The 18,409-nt window shown below is 42.3% G+C and overlaps 1 protein-coding gene across 4 annotated transcripts in view; it reads right to left on the bottom strand.

Moving 5' to 3' along the window:
• Positions 1–18,409, bottom strand: part of ZNF366 (zinc finger protein 366) — a 66,521-nt gene that overhangs the window by 35,882 nt on the left and 12,230 nt on the right. For 2 of the 4 annotated variants that reach the window (XM_059418041.1, XM_059418038.1), the window contains exon 1: positions 10,065–10,533. The exons of the other annotated variants lie outside the window; for them this stretch is intronic. The gene's annotated coding sequence lies outside the window, so the exon portion shown is untranslated. Of the gene's footprint in view, positions 1–10,064; positions 10,534–18,409 lie in introns of those variants that run through there. 4 annotated transcript variants of the gene reach the window in all.

Below are 18,409 nucleotides of genomic sequence, written 5' to 3' on the forward strand. Positions count from 1 at the left end.
ATAGTTGGTTAGTATATGGGAATCACTTGAGAACTTTTAAATGCACAGAACCCACCCACCCCCATGCTTGAACACAATGTCATGCCTAGACCCCTCTCCAGATCTAACTTATATCAGGATCTGGGGGTGGGAACCAGGCATTAGTCTATTTTAAGAGCTTTATAGGGGATTCTCACAGCTATCCAAGATTAAGAACTACTGCAGGGAGGCATGCCATAAAGCTGTGTTATCTATCAATGTCAGAAACTCTATGATAAGGGAAAGGTGATGGGGCCTAGGGTGGCAGAAGAAGGATTCTGATGGAAGAAGCTCTGTGACATGCAGTCATCCTTCCCTATCTTCCACACAATCAGGCTACTAGGGGTGGGATACAGGGGTGATGAGATTCTTCTCTGTGACAAGGCTGAATTGATGAGGCACAGCTCAGGCAATAGCCATTGTGGGGTCCAAGTAATCCACAAAGGGAAGCATCCTGGGTGGGTCATGCTGTACCTGGTGCTCGTGGGTTACCACCCATGGATCATTTGAGGGCATGTGAGTCTCAAACTAGAGAACATTCCCCACCTTTTTTCTCCTCCCAAGCCCCAACCTACCCCAACCTGCTTAGCCACCTGCTGGGAAGCTGGGCTGCAGATCTGGTCCCTCATAGGGATGGCTCGTCTTGGCTCTTCTAACCTGCAAAACTTGACAATGCGGAAGAGAGTACAAGAAGGTTTTCTCCCTGCATGACTGATACTTGTGAAAGGTTGAGCTGTGGGATTTTTTCTTTCTCACTTCTCTCTTGGAAATCACCTCCATATGCTCATTGGACTGTAGGATAAGACTTCTTCTTTACATTGAGAAAGCATTTCCCATTATATTTAGGAAGCAAAGTGAGTTGCTGTTTTTTCAGCTTCCTTAGTGGCTTTTAATGCCATTTGTCAAGCTTGATTGTCTTTGATAAAAGAAAATCTTTTCATTTTCAGTGAGTGACTAAAGGCAAGGTCTTCCCTGTACATTGGTTGATTATTCACATCTTTTAGAATATCTTGCTCGTGTTTGTAGAAAGAAATAGCTGATACTACTGACATTAAATTCCATCAAAAGGCCTCATCCAGGTCCCCCCTCCCCCATATAGGATATGCAGACTATCAGAAAATATTCAATGACACTAATCCAAATGTCTATATTAAGTGTGAAGGAAAGGTAGAGTGTGCATTTAATATCCCAGAAGCTGAGCTATTGGCACTGAAATGGCTGCTTTTAAGAAAGCTACTGCGGCAAGAAGAGGTGACTATTTTAGGTGCTGTTGATATATGCAGTGGGCCTAGGGGCTTTGCAACTGAAGTTGAACAAACAGGTTTTTGTCCCTGGGTCAGGATGCTTTACTCAAGGGACTTTGCTAACAATCAGTGGTATTATTAGTAAAATAGTAACTATCATTAACCAAGGACTCAGCACATGCAAGGCTTTGACATGGATTATCTCGTTCAATCACTATTATTACTATCCCTATTTTACAGAAGAGGAATTTAAGGCACAATAAGTGTAAATTATTTAAGGTCACATAGCCTGAAAGTAGCAGCTCTTAGCCAGGAATTGATAAACTTTTACTTCGAGGGTCAAAGAGCAAATAATCTTGGCTTTGTGAAGCCTACAGTCTCTGTTGCAACTATTCAGCCCTGTCCTTGTAATGAAAGCAGCCATCATAGCCACATCAACAAACGGGAGTGGGGCCAGTGTTCCAATAAGACTTTGTATACAAAAACAGGTGATGGGCTAAACTTGGCCTGGGGGCTGCAGTTTGCCAACTCCTACTCTTAACCATGACACTGAGCTCTCTCTTGGGGGCTGTTGCTGAACTCTTGTTCTAACAACCCTCTTTCAAGATCCTTTACATTTACATATGCGCTATTGCAAACGCTAATCAAGCCAACTTATACAATGACCTACTGGGCAAATAATTGAGCTTTTTGATGAACCATAATCCTCAATGCCAGAAGCAGTGAAAGTGTTAAGATAGGGGAGGACTTTTAGCTGAGCAGGGTTATAAACCACACGTGGACTCTTCAGAGGAAAGCCCCCAAGTGCATCTTAGCTCTCAGGAGACTGGAAGCTGGCACAGTAGAGGAGACGTTAGGTTCTTGTGGCACCCACTCTCTGCCAGGCACAGTGCAGGGGCTCTTCATGCTCTGCCTTTCCTGAGAGGGTCTTTATATATTACTCCTTCCATGCAAGTTTCAAGGTGGCCCTCAAAACCACACAGCCCCAACAAGACAGAAGACTGAAGGAGATGGAGCATTATGTAACTTCATCCTCACATCAATCCTGCCAGACCATTATTCTGTTCCAGAGATGAGAACTAGAAGCGCAGAGGGAAGCCACTTGCCTGAGGCCAAAGAGCAAATAACTGGCTGAGTTGGCATTTCCTCCTAGATGTGCCCCCTCTCTTTGCCTGTACACCCGCTGGCCACGCTGCTCATTTATAGCAGACCACATACCTCACCTTGCTTCAGAACTCAATCACACACTCACATAAGTTTGGAAAGTCAGTTATATTTGGTATTCTATTTACTTCTAGTCTGTAGAAGAGGAAGAGGAAACCTCGGCGTGCCCTACCTGCTTCACATACTTGTTGCCATAAGCCAATAAGGTCGAGCATCTAAAGGATACTTGCAAAGGGCGGAACGCTCGTTGGATGTGCAGCAGTGGCATCTGTCAGGGACCTGGTCATAGCCATGGTGAGGCCGGTCCCTTCACCTCCTCACCACATTGCTGGCCACTGAAAGTATTCCCCTGCACCCAGGGGACCCTGGCCACGGAATCATTCAGATTGCTCAAGTCTGGGAAGGAATTAGCCCCTAAAAAAATCCCCTGAAATCAACCCAAAGCTCAGGAACTAGGAAAAGGTTACAGAAGTAGTCATCCAGTTTCTGGTCACATAAGTGATTCTTTGGAGCACACATGACACATGAGTGTCATTGCTGTCCCTCCTCACCCTGCATTCACCCTACTTCTACTCCTTTATTTTCGCAATGACTTTTTTCTCCTCAGGATGAGGGTAAATCCAACCATATCTTCCAGACTGATCCCCTGCCCAGTTGTTTCAAGAACATGGTAGGGAAGGATTGTACCAGCTTCATTCAAAGCCTGAAGCTCCAGCTCACAGGGAAGAGGGCTTTCATGTGCCTTATAACTGTAACCTTTTAAAGCCCTTGGTAAAAAAACAAAAAACAAAAACAAAAACAAAAAAACAAAAAACAAAAAACAAAACCAGACCAACCTAGAAAAGTTTGAATAGTTTAATTATATAAGGAAAAAAAAATCCAGTATGTCAAAAATCACATAAAATTGGTGCACCTGGATGACTCAGGTCATGATTCTAGAATCCTGGGATCAAGCCCTGCATCAGGCTCCCTGCTCAGCGGGGAGCCTGCTTCTCCCTCTCCCCACCCTACCACCCGTACTCTCTCTCAAATAAATAAAATCTTATTTAAAAAATTAAAAATGCAATAGCAGACTGGAAAAATAATTGCAGCATATGACAGAGAAACAGTATCATTTGATATCTAAGAGCCTCCACAGATCAGTCAGAAATATGACTACTTAAAGTAGAAAATTGGGCAAAAGCCATCAAAAGGGAATGCACATGAACAGTTCAAAAGACAGATCTAAAAAAAAATTTTTTTTGGGCTACTTTCAAGTAACACTAGACCTCCAATTCTCATGGAATTGCCAGTAATGGAATTGTTTTGACAAAACATACAGGATCATATCTGCCATTCATAAGTTGTGTGTATGTGTGCACAGGTGTGTAATCTCTGTGTAAGCCACACCTGCCTGAGGCAGTTGAGATGACAGAATAGAGAATAGTACCAGAGACAAGGATTGGACTGAGTTTCAGATTTAAAATTTATGAAAACACCATATATAAATACAACTAAGATTTCAAGACTGAGAATTTGGACAAAGGGAGAAAGAAAAAGGTGTATATTTAGGGAGGAAGATGGAAGCAGCCTCACAACTCCTGTTTTGCAACGATATCTGGAATGAAGTGTACAAGGCCCTAGTCTCATCTAAGGCTGCAGTCACACAGGAAGAAAATCCATTCATTAAACTGAATCATCCTAATGTAAATGGCATTTCATGAGGAGTGACAACAACCAAAGTATGAAGGACATTTTCCAAATCACTGTAAAATTGTGAAGAAATAGCTGAATCTAAACTGAGCAAGAACTGTGCAACAAATTGATGAGGTGGTGAAGAAAAAGCCAGTTAAGATACTGGCAGGCTTACTCTGAGAGTCTGAATGCTACAAGACTGAATCTGGAAGATTCTGGCTAAAGACTATTTCCTTGGAAGGGTTAGCCAAAGAAAGAATCCTTTGATGGGCTTTGCCATAGGTTGTTGTCTGGTTTTTTGGAGCTTTCTGACTTTGAGTGGTTAGGAGTAACTTTGGTTTTAGTTAATCAGTCTGTCTCTGTCTCTCTCCCCTTCTCCCTCACTCTCCATTACCAGCAACAGGCAGGCTGATTCTGTTAGATTATTAACCTTCTCTGGCTTTCTAATGAAAAGGGTACATTTGATAGATAGCATCATTTAATGGAGTATTTGGGAAATAATTCCTTCAAGTTTTCATCTCCATTCATGCTGATTGAAGAAATGCAAGAAATGCTGGAGCTAACTTAACATGGAACTCTTTGGCTGAGTGAATATGTAGTGAGTAAATAACAAAACAACTTTCTGCTTACCATCTGGTAAGAGATAACTCATGTGAATTCCATTTAATAACACAATAGGAGTAAATTCGATCTAGAGTTTAGGGAATTGCCTATAATTTCTGAAACCTTTGTTTTGTTTTGTTTTTTTTAGAATAAAAGACTATTTTGTAGGGATCGATGGAAAATTCAGTGTGACTGGAGACTGCCTCTGCCTGAGAACTTTTTTTTTCTTTTTCTTTTTCTTTTTTTTAAGAGAGGGAGGGGGAGAGAGAATATCTGAAGCTAGGGTCTATGCCCAGCACAGAGCCTGACAGGGGTGGTCCATGTCACTACCCTGAGATCATGATGAGCTAAAATCAAGAGCCAGATGCTCAAACAACTGAGCCACCCAGGTACCCCTCTGCCTGGGGGCTTTTGAGGGAGAATCAAGCAAGCCACCTTCAGGAGTGTTAGTTGGTAGGTCCTATTCTAAAGAAGAAGTATAGGAAATTTTTTATTTCCTACATCTCTCTTTTTTTTTTTTAAGATTTTATTTATTTGACAGAGAGAGATCACAAGTGGGCAGAGAGGCAGAGAGAGAGAGAGAGAGAGAGAGGAAGCAGGCTCCCTGCAGAGCAGAGAGTCCGATGTGGGACTCGATCCCAGTACCCTGAGATCATGACCCGAGTCAAAGGCAGAGGCTCAACCCACTGAGCCACCCAGGTGCCCCGGTAGGTCCTATTCTAGAAGAAATGAGCCCTGGGCCAATTCACATCTTGTGAACTTCATGAGAAGAAAGAATATATGGGATATTTACATATGTGGACAGTCTCAGTCTGACAGGTGAGTCAGCTCTCTGGGTGCTGTCTCACTTGCGGGCAAATGACAGGCATAATTTAAGGCCCACAGAACATTGTTGATAGCAGAAGAATAAGAAGAAAGTCATGGGAGCAGTTGAGTTAAGCTCACTATTGACCAAGATGAATTAAGAGACAAAATGTGTTAACACCACAATTAGATGAAGGTGAGTAACTCTACACGATATATTTTTAATGATCTTTATATAATATGAATTCATTACCATCATAAAATTTAATACTGACATGCTTAAAGAAGAACAGGAAACTGTTACTATTTTGATTTGTTTCTTGAAAGTCTTTTATATGAATGAATGTTTTCTTTTCCAACACTATTTACTGTACATCTCTATGCAGTATACAAATAACACTGCAGTAGATAACTTTATACATAAATCCTGTTTGACTACCATTTCCTTAGATTAGCGTCTCTAGAAATAGAATTACCGAGTCAAAGGATATGAATTTTCAGGCTTCAGTACATATTGCTAAATTGATTTCCAGAAAGTTCACTTAAATTTATACAAAAACTACTCATTTCCTTCAAAGCATCTTTTCACCTGCTGTAGATCCTTTCATTTTCTACCTGAAATTAAATAAAATGCTAAACTTGACCCAACATTTTTATAATAGAAATGAAAAATAATTCCAGGTTTATTGAGAGAATTATTTTGTGATATTGTGGTAACTTATACCAAGATGGTTCTCAAGTTGCAAAAAAACAAAAACAACCTTTCATACCCGTTATTACATTTAGTTCCCACAAAAACCCCATGAGATGAAGAGAATTCATCTATGTAGAATGTTTCAATCATGGGAGAAGATTTCAGGCATCATCTTGTTCAGATTATATTAATGTTTCCATGTGATAGAGGCAAAGGGAGAATATGAGTCTTAAAGTTCTAGAGCCCAAGTGTCTATAATCTCAGTTCATATATGACTTCCTACTGGATGACCTTGACTATCTACTGGCTCCTGTAAGCCTTTGTCATTCCCAACTTCCTCCCTTCCTGTACTTTTTTGTCAATCTGTTGGGAAGTATACCACTCAGTCTCTCCCTGTATTAGGGATTTGGGAGTAACCGGAAATCTAGACTCAGACTCCTAAGCAGAGAGAGAGAGCAATCTGGAAATGAGCATTTATCTGTGATGTGTATGATGACTTAAAAAAGAAGCGTATGGATGAAAATGAGCCAGTGGAGTTGAGGTAGTCAGGTCTGAACTTGGAGTAAACTTGATGAACCAAATTGGTCAAGGGAAGCTTCATAAAAACAAGTCTAGGGCTCCAGGCTTGACATATTTCACCACCAGATTGTTCTGACCGTGAGGACTGCGGAATGCCAGAGTGTGCTTACCCAGGGGGAATCATGTCCATGAATAAGTCCTACCTGCTCATGTGACTTAGGCAGCAGTGAATTCTGTCAACAGATAGGACAAAGCTTCAGTGAAAACTGTCAAGTCTTCTTTTACCCCAAAGACTTGGATACTCTTTGCAGATTATCATCTGGTTAATGCACTACAGGACTGTAATAAATTGCTTAGAAGTTAAAACACCATTCTGCTGATGTTTGGCTCTCCAGCAGTCTACCATGGCCTCTGGTCAACAGTTGCCTTATTTTATTTAGAAACATCTCAGTAGTATTTCCATTTTGGGGGGTGTGAAATTTTAATTCAAAGAAACCATTTCTTAAAATGCTTGACATTTAAGAAAATCTGGCACAGTACTGCTCCACTGAAGCCAAGTATCCCATGTGTGGAGAGTAGCATGGCTGAGCATCTTACGGGTGCCAAATTTTCCTTAAAATTAACATTTGTGCCATATGTTGGTACCCTAAACTCAATACTCCTTTGGCTGATGAAAATGCAAAAGGAAAACATTCTCAGACTGAGTCCTGTTCTCTTCCTTTGTATATCATTTTATGTAGACATTAGCAGTGATATTCCTTTGGGCGTGAAAATGAGCACCTGCTCTGTGGTTCTTGGTGAGAGGTCAAGCACCCAAAGGCTTGGAGGCAGGAAGATCCAAGCTTAGCAGTCAAGGGTGCCTGAAGGCAGCATATCTGCAAGGTAGTCCTATGTTCTCAGTTTATTTTTCAGCTCCTCACACTGTCTTGGGCAAGAACTTGGAAGTAGACTCTAGCTTCCTCATCTCCCATCACGATGTTCAAGAGGGCTGAGTGGACAGGAGGTAGCCAGAAATCTTGCGTGGAATTTAGAGAGAGTGTTACACCAGAACTTTACAAAATGCCCAGGCATTTTTGTAACAAGTGACCCATACTCATACATCCCCCTTTGTGGGTCTTAGGTGTTATGTCTTCTGGCCTCTGAGGCTCCATGTCCTCTGAGTTCCTTCCTCTGCTCCTACCTATCCCTGTCACATGCAGCCTCCATGAAGCCAGGAAGAGGTGATAGTCTTTATGCCCATGGGCCAAGCATCTGTACCATTCTGGGTTTGCAATGTCCTTTGTCTATATGATTTATCACTATGCTCCCTGAGCCCCTATGTGGCTGAGGCAGAGTCTGGAGCTCTCCTTGACACAGAAGACACAGGCTTTGCTTATCAATGTTGATCCTAAATCTGTACCAAAGTGTAGGATGAACCGGTGAAGTCTTGTTACCACCAAAAATATCAGAGATTTAAACTACGATGAGGATTCGGGGCCCTTAAACATATGGCTTTATTCCATTGCAGTATTAAATAAGAATCATGTATTCTCGGTGCTTAGGTAAGCTTTTGCATCTGTACTATGAGGCATACACAGTATTTAAGGGGAATGTTTGAAAATCTTACCTCAAGTAGGACCTCAGAAAGTCTGGAAATTTTTAGGAAAAGAAAAAGTACACTATAAAAGTAGAGAGTATAGTACAATGAATCCCATGTGAATCTCACACCAAATTTCAGTTACAACAAATCTTATTTCATCTAAACCCCACCTTCTCCCCTGCCTCCTAATTAAGATGATTTTGAAGTAGATCCATGACAACATATTATTTCCTCTATAAATATATTTTAGGAGGTGTCTCTTAAACATAAGGATTTTTTCTTAAAATACAGCCACAGTGCTATATATAATATCTAAAACATCATAAGTTTCCTTAATCATTAAATATCCAGTTAGTATTCATATTTCCTAAGAAAATCCAACTTTTTTTTGCCTTAGAATGAAAACTATTATTGGAGTTTTGTCTGCTTACTATTGAACTAGCTCATTTCCCACCTTCAGCTATCATAGAAGAATTTAGAAGTTTGGAAGTAAAGATTTCTGTGGGAAATGAGAATTAGAATAAAGAGGAGGAAAAACTATTTGGACTTCCTTCACAGGGAGTCAGTGATTGTTAAGACCAGAAAGGCTGATACATACTATCCAGTCCCACTGTGGTTCCTTTCTGTACACTGAGGCATGGAAAAGAAAACCAGCTTCCTTGAATTCATATAGTTAGTTAATTGCAAATTATTTGATTTTGAAATTGAAGAAGCTCTACTTAAAATATTACTTGCCTTTAAAAAAAATATTTTATTTATTTATATGACACACACACATGCACATACACATACACAACACCCAAGTAGGGAGAGAGGCAAGCAGACGGCAGAGGGAGAGTCAGGCTCCTCGCTGAGCAAGGAGCCCATCGTGGGGCTCGATCCCAGGACCCTGGGATTCTGACCAGAGCTGAAGGCAGACGCTTAACCGACTGAGCCACCCAGGTTCCCCTACTTGCCTTTTTAAATTACTGTAGAAGGACTTATATTTTCAGTGTTTTGTATGTGGTTTTAAGATCTGTGTGGCCTCTTCGGTGGTTTAGAGCTATGTGGTCCAGTTCAGTACTCACCAGCCATGTGTGATGTGGCTTTTGAGCACATGAAATATGGCTAATACAAATATAGACATGCTATATGTGTAGAAGCACACTGGATTTTAAAAATTTAGTTAAAAAAAAAAAAAAGTACCTCACTAGTGATTATTCTGTTGGTTACCTGTCTCAGTATTTTTTTTTTTTTAATTTACTGGGTTAAATAAAATAGGTTATTTAAATTAATTTCATCTGGGTTTTTTCTCTTTAAATATAGCTACTCATAAATACAAGATCACATTTGGGGCTTGTATCATATTATGTTTCTTTTGGACAATGCTGGCTTAGAGACCTTGTTGTTGGTGCAGGACTATATTAATTCATTATACAAGCAGGCCAGGACAGGGCTAGGGACAATCATCTGTCTCATCCTCTCTTTCTGGTAAGCCTAGACACTAAATCATCCTACGGTAAACACTTTTTAAAAAAATATTTAAAGAAAAATAGATTTTCCAGCTTGCCTTAGGGCTTGGTCTAATATAAGTAGGTGACTTCTACAAATAGGAGAGTCTTACCCCCACTGGTACAGGTATTTGAAACAAAGAACTGGGAACATGCCTCTTGGCCCAACCAAACCCTGGTCTACTTTCTAAATAGCTCTCAGATCTTGATCTTTCTTCTCATCAGGACCTCCCAGCTCTCTCCCAGGTCCACAGGAGCACCAAGCACTGACTCACCTGAGCTGCTGCATTTGTCTCGTACTTGGCCTTCCGCATCACTCTCACTCCACTCAGCAAGCACGTAGCACCATCATTCCCCTACTTGAAGGCTTCCAGCTATTTCCCATTGATTTCAGGCTGAGGATCAAAATCTGAACATGGCCCACAAGCCCAACAGTCTGACCCTGTCCATTTCTCCAGCTTCATTTTGCTCACGTTCCCCAAGCTCTCTGCATTTTACTCACTTTGACCTTCTCTCAGTTCCTCATCCATACTGTGCTCCCCCTCCCTCCAGAACCACTGTGCATTCCATTCCCATGGCCTGGGACACTCTTCCCCTCCCTCTGCCATCTTTGTCTGGTTGGCACGTGTCTATTCAGATCCCAGTAAAGCGTTCTTTCTTTAGCGCTTCCTGACCAGGGCAGATAAACCTTTTTTTTTTTTTTAAGATGTTATTTATTCCTTTGACAGAGAGAGACAGCGGGAGAGGGAACACAAGCAGGGGGAGTGTTAGAGGGAGAAGCAGGTTGCCTGTGGAGCAGGCAGCCCAATGCAGGGCTTGATCAGAGGACCCCAGGATCATGTTCTGAGCGGAAGGCAGATGCCTAATAACTGAGCCACCCAGATGACCCCAGATAAACTAATTTTGACACCTAGTGTACATTAGAGTGGTCATTTTACATTTACATGTGTGTGATTATTCACTTAACATCTGACCCTCTTTGTAAACTGTTTGCTCTGTAAGGGCAGTCACCCCGTTCACATTTACTGCTATATCCCAACACAATGCTTATAGCACATAAATAGGCCCTCAATTAACGTGAAGGAAAAAAAAAACAAAAGGCAAGGGGGTTGAACCAAGAATTCTGCCTCTTCTTCCTTTACTGGAAGGGAAGAAGGCACACCATCCATAACCATTCCTTCACAGCTCACTGACAAAGTCCTGGACAGACCTCCTGAGTGCCCAAGTATATGGATTACCAAATACTGTGGGTTCTGTTTTCAATGTCCATGCAGATTCCAGCCGTTTCTCACCACCTGGACTGCCCCTACCATGGCCCTTGCCAAACAGCCTTCTTCCAGGAACTTTGGCTTAAATATAATTTAAAGATTTAAAAATAAATCTTGGTTAAGATTTATTTATTTATTTTTAGAGAGAAAGGGCAGGGGAAGGGGCAGAAAGAGAGAGAAATCCCAGGGACCTGGGATTGAGTCCCACATCCAGCTCCCTGCTCAGCAGGGAATCTGCTTCTCTCCTTCCCCTCAGCCTCTCCCCCTTGCTACTGCTCTCCCTCTCTCTCTTTCAAATAAGTAAATAAAATCTTAAAAAAAAAAAAAAAAAAGAAAGAAAGAAAGAGGAAGAGGAGGGATGGGGATAAGGGAGAAGAGGACCTTGAAACAAACGGTCTCTGGGAACAAAGAGAAGCCAGCACAGGCAAGGCAGCAAGTTACAAATATGGCTTTTAAAAAAGCACATGGGGAGAACTGAAAACTAATTTATTAAGTCAGTTGCTAAAGAATAACATTTGTATGGATTATATTTCCTTATCCATTAAAAAAAAAGCGAAGTGCCTTGTCTGAAGCACAGCTAGCGAGAGTCTTAGCAATTATTTAACCTTGCTGGTTTCTGAGCCATAAAACATGAACTCAAGTGCTGCTCAGCCTAACAGCATATGCAGTTTGCAGAACTCTTTGAAGACTGAAGTTGAAGTATTCCGTATTATTAAATAAAATGCCTATTTGGGAAGGGAACTCTCCATTAGCGTTGTGTGTGCCTAAACGAGTAGTCAACACCTGGTAGAGTTGGAAGTCAAAAGTTTTTTGACATAAGGGACCCTGGCACTGGTCACTTAAAATAGAAAATAAAAGAACAAAGAAGCAAGCCCAGGTGGTGACAAATGGCAGGCAGCAGTAAGGCATTGGCTTGGTTCAGAGAGAGATTCCTGAGCTAAAGAAGGCCTCATTTACTGGAATGGAAAAATATAGGGCCAGGAAATTGCTCAGAGGTCTTCTGTCTCTTCCTGTGCACATGGAGACACACCGTGCTACTGTTTTGGATCCGAATCTCAGTTTTGGAAATAGCCTGAGTTGTGTCCTTGGAAAATGAGAGGGTTGTGTGGTGTATTTGTATGTGATGAAGGAGGGGGAGGAGCAGAGGATGTTGGGAGGAGACATTTAGATGCTCTCTGGAACCAGACCTTTTCCTTGGGCCTCACAGACAGTTACCAGAACGATGCTGGGAAAGTGGGCAGATGATCCTGCCTGAGGGAACCTCCAAGATTCCTGAATCAGCTCCCAAGGTAGGGCCAAGTCAGCCTGCTGACAACAAAGGCCCCTGCTGCACGTTCTCACTAGCTGGCTGATTTCAAGGCTGCCTATTTCTCAGCATGGGTGGGTTCTTGGTTTTTCATTCAGCAAACATGCATCAACCGATTCCAGCAGACAGTTTTAGGCACTGGGGGTATTTCAGGAAACAAAAGACGAACATCTCTGTGCTTATGGAGCTTGTGTTCTAGTGGATGGAAATGGACACTGAATAAAATCTGTAAGTTGTGTTAAAAGGTATGGAGAATTTCAAAGCAGGAAAAGAGAGTGAACGGGGAGTACAAGGGCTGGGGGGTGGGGACACAGGGTTAGGATAGCCTCAGTGAAAAGGTGGTACCGCACAAAAACTCGAATGAAGCAAAAGAGAGATCCATGTAGATATCTGGGGAAGAGCTCTCCAGGCAGAAAGAGAAGCAAGTGCGAGGTCCGGAGGTGGGAGACTGCTTTCTGTGTGTGGGAAACAGCCAGACGCCAGGGGGCTTGGAGTAGAGTAAGCAATGGAGGGTGTGGTAGGGTATGTGGGGAGGGGGATAACTGCCTCATGGATAACCTTGGAAACCCCTGGCTTTTGCTCTTCTTCTTCTTTTTAAAAATTCATTTATTTATTTGAAAGAGAGAGAACCCAGAGGGGAGGGAGAAGGAGAAGCAGATTTTCCACTGAGCAGGGAGCCCGATATGGGACTCAATCTCAGGACTCTGGGATCCTGACCTGAACTGAAGGCAGACACTTAACCGACTGAGCTACCCAGGCAACCCCCTCCACTTCCTCTTTGTTTTCACCTTTATCCTCTCCTGGTTTTGGGGGGTACTCTAGTTGCCAAGGGAAACCCCACATATCCTCAACCTAAGAGTAATCCTTATCCCTATGGGGGGGGGGGGCATTTTCAGGTGATAGGCATATTGTTATTTGTGGATAGGGAAGGCTTGAGGTCAGATTCCTAGGGAGTGGTGAAAGTCAAGAATAAGTATTTTTCTGGCATATCAATTTTATGCAGTGGTGAGTGATTTAAAACATTTTACATGCAGACAAATGTGGGTATGTTAGGGAGCAGAATGCAAACATACACGCACGTACCCAGGACTGGTTAAAATCTGAAACTGCACCTGTGGCACACCACTTAGGATTTCTTTTCCCTTCCATTAGGGGTACTTAGATTAGAAAATTCTGAGAAGAACTAACATAGCCTTTCTGCTGGGCTCCAGGGAGTTGAAATATTGGGAATGATTTTCTAAGGGCTGGTAGAATTAGTCTTATTATTTTGTTTCTTTGAATAAGATTTTTTTTTTCTAGAGATTATCTTGAAAATAATAGAGGGAATCTGGGACATCCTTTCCCTTGGACCTTGAACATCCACCAGGCCAACAGCCTTACCAGACTAAGGGCACAGTGACCATTTTCTCATATACAGCAAATAAAAGCAATAAGCAAGGAAAGCTGTTGTACTTGAAACTCTGATTAAAAACAAAAATCTGGCATGTGTTCAGAGATGAAACTTCTATTACATAATGATTTCATGCCAAGCGTGTTAAAGACTTTACAGAGAGTAGAAATTGGTACAATAAAGAAAATAAATGTGCTGAGTCACATTAACTTTGACTCTAACCTATTCATACCCAGGTGCCTGTGCACACCTCCTTCTTAAGCCCCAAGGACACTTTATTTGAAGAGAAGATATGATGCCACGTATGTGACAATGTGCTCACAGAACGTACCTGCCATAGGAGAGTAGAGAGCCCAGGAGACCAAGTCACAAGACCTGGCTTGGAGTTCCAACTCCACTACCCACTCACTCTCATAAGCATCCATTTTCTCAGCTATAATAACACGTTATCCACCAAATGTTTCTAGCTTTCCTTCTGCACATATAGTTGGATTGCATTCCTCTGTTCCCTTTATAGGTAGGCATGGCCTTGAGACTTGCTTTCGCCAATAAAATGTGAGCATATGTGACATGTGTCATTTCCTTGTGGAATCTTTGCAAAGTAGTTCATGGTTTTGCATAATCTTCTATCCCCCTGCCATAGCAACCTGAAATATTTCCAATAATAGCTATTCTGTTAGCCTTAAGCCTAAAGTTAAGATGACCTGGAATGAAGCTACAGTTGGAGCCATGTAGCGGAAGCAAGATAAAAATCTTTCTTTTTCTTCTTTCCTTTTTCCTTCTTTCTTTCTTTCTTTTTTTATAGCCATGGAAATTTGAAAGTTGTTTGTCTTTAAAGTCTAAGTGAGTATGCCCTGACTAATATACTCCTTCATGGATCTAGAAAAAGATTCGAACGTGATACGTGATAGGTAGTACGCTTGGCACAGAGCTGGTGCTAAGTAAACGCTAGTTCTTTCCGCCTTCACCACATTTTTCTGCTTTGTGATCCTTCTCAGCCCTTCCTTATCAGTCCTGAGCTATGCTACTCTGTAGAGTGATTTTCCATTAAGAAAGAACGAAAATGAACTTAAGACTAAACCATTCCCTAAAGTGAGAGAGACCAAGTGGATTAGAGTGGGGAATTCCCAGCATGGGAAGAGAACCTCCTGTCTGAAATGTATAAAGGAGAAGGGAGCTAAGGGTCTTACCAAAGAAATCAGCCAGAAAGTAGAAGCTGTGAACTCTGGAAATATCCAACCACAGATATGCTCTGCCCCTGCAGCACTGTGCTGTGATTCTGGAGCCAGAATCAGGGCACACATGTGTCCTGGGATTCCAGTTCTGACTCCCCTTTACCAGGTTATCTGTTCCGGAGTGAGGTAGAGTCCTTGAGCTACATGGTACCAGCTTTCTGGGCGTGTCAGCGAGAATGATGAAACTGGTCAGACCTCAAGCTTTAGCGTTTTCCTCATTGGCCTCTTAAGGGGCCTCTCCCTCCCTGTAACCCATCCAGACTGTAGCTTCATGGGTCTGAGAAGGCAAGCCAGCCAGGGCCACTGCTGCTGGCTGGGCCAAAGCCAGATCACTTTGAGTTAATCACGTCACAATGCGTTCATTGAGGCCATCGACCTAATACCTTTTTTGGGTGTTTAAATCCACTGGAAAAGAAAAAAGGTTTCTACCTAAAATTACTCTAGAAAACCATGTCCTTGACCTTTACTAAAATGGTAAATAGTAACTGATCAAGTTAGAAGGCATTTATAAGGACTGTGTGCCTCCAAATAGTTGAAAATATGGAAAGTAAGGGAAGGAGAGAGGATTAGAATATAGATGAGACAGAGCTATAAAAGGCCTCCAGAAATTAGAATTAGAGTCAAGCTGGACAACTATCTTTCAGAGCCTCCAGTGGGAGAAGAGAGATGCAGAAAATAGGACAGGTGACAAAGGAAAACAAAGATTTGTATTAAGCGTCTATGGAGGGACAGGTACTGAGCTGGGTATGGAGGGACAGTGGCAAGAAGATAGCCAAAGCCCTGACCTTCTCAAAGGGAATAGACATTATTGCTATTTTGGGTGGGTTCATTGCCGAACTTTACCATCCCGGCCCATCCCAAACACGAGAGGCCATGGGTGGTCCCTACTAGTTCTGATAACCAAAAGGTGTCCTATCTCCTTTCAAATGTCCCAATGGGGGGACTGGACTGCCTCCAGCTGAGAACTCCTGAACTTGAGTAATGGTTGTTGCTCCAGGGGACAGAACCAAGCACTCAAAGATGCATAAGGGATCCCAGTGAGGGTGGGTGGATCAGTCAGTTAAGTGTCCAACTCTTGATTTCAGCTCAGGACATGATTTCAGGGTTGTGAAATAGAGCCACACTGTGGGCTCCGCACTGGGCTTACTGGGATTACTAACTAAGATTCTCTCTCTTCCTCTGCCCCTCCCCACCCCCTCTAAAAAAAGAAAAGGAAAAAGAGAGAGAGAGAGAGCTATGTCAGCCAGCACTGAAACTCAGAGCAACCCATCTTTTAAAGTCTAGCAACAGGTGTTTTACCTCTACCTTCAGTCAACACTTCCCTTTGCCAACACCAAAACAAAAACAAAAACCCTCTTTCTGTTAGGCTCCAAGATTATTTATGTAAAGAAGCATAGATGTCCATGGGACAATCTGGAAGTGAAATTTTAAGCTAGATAAACACTGAGCCTGCTATGAAAGTTCATTCTAACTTCCTTTGACCCTCTTGTAACTGTGGTCCTCAGCATTTTGGTTTGTGGTAAGAAGGCATTGCTTCTCTCCTATCTAGAAGGTCTACTAGTCTTGTTTCCTCTTACAGTCTTTCAAGAGGAATATAGCCTGCACTTGGGTTCCAAGGTTGGCTCTTTCTGCCCGATCCCTTCCACACATGTCTTGGGGCATCTAAATTCGAGAGACTTGTGAAGTCTGAGGAACCAGGCTGGCTGGCTGGAGCTCCCTGAAGCAAAAATCCCTCAATAGGTCATCTGCGCAAAAGCCGCTGTCCTGGGATGAAGGAAATATAGATGAGGAATCACGTATCTAGAATTGCCCTCTCTTCCAGTTTCACATTTTCAGTTACTCATTGTTCATTCCAAAAATGTCTAAGTCCCAACTATGTGTCAAAAACAGTGGCAAGTGGTGCCTAACACAACCATAATATTTGCTGAGTGTTTGCTGTGTGTCAAGAATGCATGAAAGACGTCACATGCGTTAGCTCATGTGACTCTCCCAGCATGGTGTGAGGCAGGTACTGTTCTTTTCTCCATTTTACCAATGAGGAAACTAGGACACAAACAGGTTAAGCAAATTGCCCAAGGTCACACAGATAGAAAGGAAAGGAACCAGGACTTTTTTTTTTTTAATATTATTTATTTATTTGTCAGAGAGAGAATGTGAGCGAGCACAAGCAGGGGTAGTGGCAGGCAGAGGGAGAAGCAGGCTCCCCACAGAGCAGGGAGCCCAATGCGGGACTCGATCCCAGGACCCTGGGATCATGACCTGAGCTGAAGGCAACTGCTTAACCGACTGAACCACCAGGCGTCCCAGGGTTTGATTTTGTTTTATTTTTAAGACAGCTGTTAGATGAAGAACTTAAACAGTAATGACACATACTTCCAAACACTTTCTAGACTTATTTCAAATACACGAATTGGTTCTAGGTAGTAGTTTAAGAATGGAAAACTCATTGCCACCAGAGACCTAAATTATTCCAAGTACCTCCCTGCATTTTATTGGCGAATCCCGGTTTTGGTCTCCTGCAGTGATTCCCAGGCATCTCAGCATGAGGATTCTCATTGCAAATCATAAAAATAAACTCATTTTCCAAATCCCTAATAAGTTAGGAAAAAAATGAAATAACCCAAAGCTCTTCGAGTTCAGTAACCTCTTCAAATTAATTTATATTTTATTAATTATCCTAATATAATTAGATTGGAAAAGCAGAGTTATATACACACTCACAACATTGTTTAGTCTGCATGCAAATATTAAGCCTTGACATCTAATACAGATTCCTTGCCTCCTTCAGTCCCCAGACACCCTGGAGAGCCACAGAGCTGTAGCACTCCAGCCAGGTGTTCCTCTTCCCTGAGCCTCAGTTTTCCCATCTCTAAGTGGGAATAATAAGAGCATTCCCAGAGGATCTGAGAGAACTAATGTGAGGCCAGCAGGAATTTGGAGGGCTCTTGTTCTGGAAGAGACCAAAATGCTTAAAAACAGTCCCTAACCAATATGGTTCCGATGTAGTTAAGCAGAACAGATGCACATGAGCTGGGCAACCCCCTTAAGTAAATTATGCCTTCTGGAGCCTAGTTCTAGAATGTGACATGGTAATGTATGAGGCAGGGAGTGTACACAAAAGGGGTTCACGATCACCTTATAAACAGGAGACCTTTAGTTCACTTGAAAGCTATCAGTTTGTTGTGAGGTTCTGGCCACTATCTGTGGCTGAGACAAAGTTACAGGGACCCCACGTTGTCTGGGTTTAGATACCGCCCTTGCTGTGCGGCACTGAGACTGAAGTTGGGGACCATGAGCCTCTGTACATCACGGTGATGGAAGACGTTTGGTTTGATTTGCTTGGAAGCCGCAACTCACATTTACTGAATGGCTACCATGGCGAGGAGGTTATGTGATGGCCCTGATATTAATATTTGATGAT

This window comes from Mustela nigripes, chromosome 12 (assembly GCF_022355385.1).
Source record: "Mustela nigripes isolate SB6536 chromosome 12, MUSNIG.SB6536, whole genome shotgun sequence".
NCBI lineage: Eukaryota > Metazoa > Chordata > Mammalia > Carnivora > Mustelidae > Mustela > Mustela nigripes.